This window comes from Pan paniscus, chromosome 19, assembly GCF_029289425.2.
Source record: "Pan paniscus chromosome 19, NHGRI_mPanPan1-v2.0_pri, whole genome shotgun sequence".
NCBI classification, from domain to species: Eukaryota; Metazoa; Chordata; class Mammalia; order Primates; family Hominidae; genus Pan; species Pan paniscus.
The window spans coordinates 66,339,661-66,346,490 of NC_073268.2; positions in this window are offsets into that span (position 1 = coordinate 66,339,661).

Below are 6,830 nucleotides of genomic sequence, written 5' to 3' on the forward strand. Positions count from 1 at the left end.
CCTCCCTCCCCCCCGTGCCCCGAGCCTCGGTCTTTCTCTGGCTTTGCCCGAGCGGCGGCTGCCGGAGACCGAGCGGCTGCCCTTCTCGCAGCCGCCGCTGGGGGACTGGCACCTCTGGGTCCTAAAGGGATCGGATTTCCGGGGCCGGAGCCTGTGAGCCCTCCCCTTCCCCTCCACCCGAACGGATCCCCTCCCCTCCCCAGCCCTCGCGGAGAGCCTTCCGCTGCCCCCGGACGTTGGCCAGCACTCTTCAACCTGCTTCCATCACAACTTCTGACTGCGGTCACAACCCACAGAACCGCGCCTCCATGAAATATTGGGGGGAGGCAGTACATCCACGATGGTCTCGGTGTGAGGGGAGGGGGTTTGTAGGGAGGGGCAGAGGTTCATTCTTCAGTGTCCTCGGAGCTAGCTCTTTGGTGTGCTTCAAGCCTTTAGCATCAGAATCGCTGGGCACTTGGTAAAAATACAGATTTCTGGGATCTCTCTCGAACCTTGTGAAGGAGAATCTCCGAGGCTGAACCCAGGAATCTGCATTTTAACACTTCACTACAGGCAATCTTTGGCCCCCTTGGAGGTGTGAAACCTTGGCCCAGCGCTGGTGACCTTTCGATGGTGGGGGAGGGGTGGTGAAGAAAGGAGGTGAACCCCGTCATCCAAGTAGCAGGGGATCACCAAAACTGCCGTTTAGAAGTCTGGAAAGGATGTCCTGTCGCCTGTCTGCTGTGCACCCGTCTTCAGGCCCCTACCCTGGCACTCCTGCCTCTCAAACCGGAAGGAAGGGTTTGGGAGCAGGAATTCGAGAGGCCTGGGGCCAAAGTTTCGCCAGTGAGAGCTCTAACTTGGGTCTCTGATTTAAAGGATCCTGGCCACTGTGTTCCGGTTGGGGTGGGGGGGTGGGGAGGGTGACAGTGACTTACACATCCCCTGTCCTGGCAACCCAGAAAGCTGTTTGATGCCCTCTGCACCCCCCGCATACACAGCTAGGGTGCTGGCGCTGCCTGGGCCCTGGGTGTGAGAGTCCGCCCTCTGGACAGGTCCAGGTGAGCTGGTTCAGTCCACACATCCCAGAAACTGGTGAACACAATGGGCCCTAGGACCCAGAGAACAACTCAGGCACAAAGCCTCCCCCTACTCCCAGCTGCTTCCTGCATCTCAGGCCTTTCTGCGGCCTCTGCCTCCTCCCCCGCCCTCTTCCCCTCCATCCTCTTCCTCCTTTTCCTAATCTCCCACTCTCTCCCCCCTGGCCTGGAAGGGCTGGCAAAGGGAGCCCTCCTACCACTCCACTGCAGGGGTGTGTGTGGGTTTTGTGGGATATTAACGCGTTACCATGTGCAAAAGAGCTTAGAGTACAGCGTGGGGGATGGGGTGTGGGGAAGCCGCCTGGGAACCCTGGATATTGGGATCGGGAGGGGCCAGGAACCGCAGGACTGATCCCGAGGCTGGTGCTAAGGAAGAGGGAAGATCTAGGTTGTGAGCTAGAGCCGGAAGTGAACCCAGACCTCACACTTTCCAAATGCCACCTGCATCTTTGCCCAGCTGCCCAGGAAACTTACCCCTCCCCAGTTTTGCACTTTGGGATGGTGCAGGGTGAAGAAGTCTGTCTCCTAACCCTTCTTAGAAGGCCTCTGTCAGGAGCAAGCTTTGGGACTTAGATTTCCAAACTCAAGATTGGGTCTTGAAAACCCCTCCCCACAGGCCCCCCAACCCCAATATAGAAGTCCGGAGAAGACAGAAACCTCACCCAGTTGGGGTTTGGAAGTTTGTACAATGTACTCAGAAGCTCTTGTGTGGATTGGAGGAGGGCGCAGGCCCCTGTGTTCTGCCCAGAATCTCCCACACCCTTGGTGGTAGGTCATCTTAACTGGTCCCAGCCCAAGGGGTCTGTGCCCACGCGTCTGGCCAGGTGGGGAAGCCCCCAGTTTCTGAGGGTGGGAGAAGGAGCTGAGAACCAGCTACTAGGCCCAGAGACCCTCGGACTCCCAGCATTTCCGGTAGCAGCTTAGAGCAAACTGGAATTACAGGGGTGCTCTTGGGTCTCCCTTGTCCAAAGGATTATGAATCTCTGGACAAACCCCTTTAACAGACCCTTCTAGGGGGTTTGGGCTTCAAGAGGGTGGAGCTAGCCAGAGCTTGGGGGACTGAGGCTAATCAGTGGGATTATTATTTCATGGGCTCCTGGTTAGCAGAGCAACACCCTGGCCAGAATTCCCAAAGATGCTTTTATGGAGCGGTAAGTGCTTCACCATCACTTGTTCTCTGCTGTCAGGCACCAAGCCGGCTGGCCTGTGAGATGGGTGAAGAATGGGGTCTCATTCCCTCCATCCCTTCTCTGCCTGTCTGGAGCGGTAATCGCACCTGATAGGAACAAGGAGGGTTTGGGAGGGTTACCATCCAAACTGAAGGCTTTAAATAGAATTTTCATTCATTGGGCTGTCATCTTCACCTACATCCTCCAGTGAGGAAGCACTCCAGGATAATTTAACCACCCTTTCTCTTTCCTTTGTCTTCATGGAAGAGACTTTGATGGCCAAGTTGCCCAGTGGTCTTTGGATGGAAGTTCCTTCCTTACCTTTGCCTTGGCATAGAGTGGTTGACCTAGGAGCCAGGCTGCTAGGGTTCAAATCTTGGCTTCACTGCTTACTGGCTGTGTGACCTTGGACAAGTCACTTATCCTCCTCTGTGCCCTGGGAGGATAAAAGAAGGCCCAGAAAGAGACGAGAGTGGCTCGGACACAGAAGATAGGGTGTAGGGGAGGAGACGCCTTTCCCAGCCTGTGCTAAAAAGGCCAGAGGCTGCGATAGGCAGAGATAATTCACCCCCAACTCTCCTCCTGGTAACCGCCCCCCTGCCACAGCTTTCCCACACCCCCCCCCCCAAATCTGATTAGGGCCCTTGGGAAGATGCTCTGTTAGGACTCTTCCCCAAGGCTTGCTAGTTTTAAACACCAGGTGTAACTGCAAAGATAGTGATGAAGGCAGGGAGAGGCCTGATGAGCGATAAGTCCCGAGCCCTCAGCGCCCTGGGCGCAGGCCCGGGCTGGGTGCCAAGGCTGGCTTCTCTTTCCAGCCCTGGGGCCTTGAGACTCGGCTTCTAAAAGTGGTTTTTCCTTGGCCACGGTCATCTAAGCAGAGGCTGGCCCAGACCCTGCACTTGGATCCTTTTGTGGTGAGCCAGTGGTCCCCACCCAGTTGCTCTCCTTCAAGAGTTGTCCTCTGCCAGGGATTTGGGCTGGTTATAGGATGCTGGAAAGGTATGCTGGAAAGATGTGTGTACACCTCAAATCCAGGATGTCAGTGTTGGAGGGGCCTTTAGTGGCCCTTGGCTGACCTCTTCACAGGGAGAATGATGAAAGCTGAGAAGTGACATACCTAGTTTTAAAGGAAACAGACCAGGCTAGGGTTCATGAGGCCTGAATTGAGTCCTAGCTGCACTCATTTGCTGGATGACCGTGGGCTAGTCGTGTCCCCTCCCAAAGCCTCAGTTTCCTCAAAAAGCTTAGCTTGAGTGTCTGAGTGTTTCCTGAGCATAGATAACCCTAAGTGTCCCTCACTTTTGTGCATGCAGCACAGGCCTTGAAGCCAGGCCATCTCTGTTAGAATCTCCAACCTCCCACTCCCCAGCTAAGCGGCTTCAACAAATTCCTTCATCTATAAGATGAAGATAATATACCAACTTCATAGAGTTTTTGTGAGGAATAAATGGGTCCTCAATGCATAAGGCACTAAAAGGGGGCTCAGAGTGTTGGCTGTTACTGATTGCAGGGTATCCAAGCACATGTGGGGGTGTGTGCCTGCATGCACATGCGGGCAGGTGTGGCTGAGAATGAAACTCGGTGTCTGCATCTCTATGTGTGTCTTCACAGGACTTTGGGGCTCTCATTTTCTTTAAGGTTCAATATGTGAAATTCTGAAATATAAACACCCCTTGCTTACAGCTTCTCCAAATCTTTGGGGGTCATTCTTGGGATGACCTCTCTTCTCTACTTCCCAAAGGGTTTTTCACTCCTGCCTGTGGGTGCCTGAAGCCCCTCATTGTCCCTGCAGGGAGAGGGGTCCCTTAGGGTCCTCTCACAGCTAGGAGACTGTCTTGCTGCTGGTTCCCTCTGCTGTACCCGGTTTCTTTCTATCACTCTCCACACTTGCTCCAGTGGCTCTTGGAAAGTTCAGATACATCTTGGAGACTAGGGAGGGAGACTTGGTAGGAGGAGTCAGGGTGTGTGTGTGTTGGGGGGCGGGGGAAGGGGTTGGACAGAGGAAAGATTTCTCCAAATCATCAGTTGCTTTAAAAGAAAGCCTATATTTAGCTGGGCTTAGAGGGCCTGTAAATATGTATTTTGCAAGGCAGACAGCCCGTAGCTGTGGGAGCTCCAGAGATATGCAGGGAGGTCAAAGAAAAAAAAATAATCAGAAAGATTAGGCAATATATTTTGTCATCAGCAGATTCAAAAAACTCTACTGCCTGCTCTCACTGCTAATAATACACATTTCTGTGTTTCGATGGTTCCTATGTTTCATCTGCCCTCCGGATCTTGTGCAGTGGGTGCCTGAGAAGGAGACTGGCTCTCGGAGACACCTTTTCCTGCCAGCCTTTGCCTCATCTGCCCTGGGTCAGAGGAAACGCATCCCGCCATCTCCATCCCCACTAGCCCGCCAGGCTCTGCCTGGCGCAGGTACAGCCTCCAGAACACCAGCTCTCAGGTCTCCCACGCTCAGTGCCCAGCACGCAGGTGGCTTTGGGGTGAGGTGTGGGGTGAGAAATCCTGCACTTCAGGGCAGTTCTACTTCAGAGACCTCTTTTTTCCTACAAAAATGTTCATTAATTGTTTTTTTACTTTTACTTTGAAAAGTTTCTTTAACAGTAAGAGGCCTTCAAAGAATCATGTGACAGAATTTACAAATGCTAGCAATGTGTCATTTTTGCTTTGGGTTTTTACATATAAAAGAGAATATTTGGCCGGCCCGGTGACTCACACCACCCAGTGCCATAATCCCAGCACTTTGGAAGGCCGAGGAGGGCGGATCACGAGGTCAGGAGATCGAGACCATCCTGGCTAACAGTGAAACCCTGTCTCTACTAAAAATACACAAAAAAATTAGCTGGGCATGGTGGCAGGTGCCTGTAGTCCCAGCTACTCGGGAGGCTGAGGCAGGAGAATGGCGAGAACCCGGCAGGCGGAGCTTGCAGTGAGCTGAGATCGTGCCATTGCACTACAGCCTGGGCAACAAGAGCAAAACTCCGTCTCAAAAAAAATATATATATATATATTTGAGCCCCCTTTTCTTTCTCCCCAGTTCCATTGTCCACCTCCCCCAACACTCACACATTTGGAATACAGCTTTTCTAGACCATAATTTTTGCATTACTATATTTTAATTGTAGCAGACTAGAGATATAAAATTCACCATTTTGGCCGGGCGCAGTGGCTCACGTCTGTAATCCCAGCACTTTGGGAGGCCGAGGCGGGCAGATCACGAGGTCAGGAGATCAAGACCATCCTGGCTGACACGGTGAAACCCCATCTCTACTAAAAATACAAGAAAAAGTAGCCGGGCGTGGTGGCGGGCGCCTGTAGTCCCAGCTACTCGGGAGGCTGAGGCAGGAGAATGGCTTGAACCTGGGAGGTGGAGCTTGCAGTGAGCTGAGATCGCGCCACTGCACTCCAGTCTGGGCGACAGAGCGAGACTCTGTCTCAAAAATAAACAAATAAACAAATAAATAAATAAAATAAAATTCACCATTCAGTATGTACAGGTCACTGGCATTAAGTACAATCACCTTGTTGTGCAGCCATCACCACCATCTATCTCTAGAACTTACTTTCATCTTCCAGAGCTAAAACTCCATACCCATATAAGTCCCCATTCCCCTCTTCTGCCTCCCAGGTTCAAGCAATTCTTCTGCCTCAGCCTCCCGAGTAGCTAGTATTACAGGCCCGCACCACCATGCCAGGCTAATTTTTGTATTTTTAGTAGAGGCGGGGGTTTTACCATGTTGGCCAGGCTGGTCTCGAACTCCTGACCTCAGGTAATCTGCCCGCCTCAGCCTCCCAAAGTGCTGGGATTACAGGCGTGAGCCACTGTGCCTGGTCTAGAATTATGTATTTTAAAAATGTATGTAACAAAGGCAGGTACAGTGGCTCATGCCTATAATCCCAGCACTTTGGGAGGCTGAGGCAGGAGGATCACTTGAGGCCAGGATTTCAAGCCCAGCCTGGGCAACATGGCAAGACCCTGTCTGTACAAAAAAATAAAAAATTAGCCAGATGTGGTGGTGCACCTATAGTCCTGACTACTCAGGAGACTGAAGTGGGAGAATCACTTGAGCCCAGGAGTTCCAGGCTGTAGTGAGCTATGACTGTGCTTCTGCACTCCAGCCTGGGTGACAGAGCAAGACCCTGAAAAAAAAAAAAAATTATGCAATGGCCATCATACTATGTGTATCATTTTTCCAGTCAACATGTTTTTTTTCACAATGTAGCCACATTTGTTCATTTGATTTGTTCATTTTAACTTCTGTTTATTATTTTATCAGAAGAATAAGCCACAATATATTTATCAATTGGGTGTTTAGGTTGTCTCTATGTTTTGTTATTATTGCTATTTATTTATTTTTGAGATGGAGTCTCGCTCTGTCACTCAGGCTGGAGTACAATGGCACAATCTTGGCTCACTGCAACCTCTGCCTCCCAGGTTCAAGCGATTCTCCTACCTCAGCCTCCCGAGTAGCAGGGATTACAGGCACATGCCACTGCGCCTGGCTAATTTTTGTATTTTTAGCAGAGACAGGGTTTCACCATGTTGGCCAGACTGGTCTCAAACTCCTGAGCT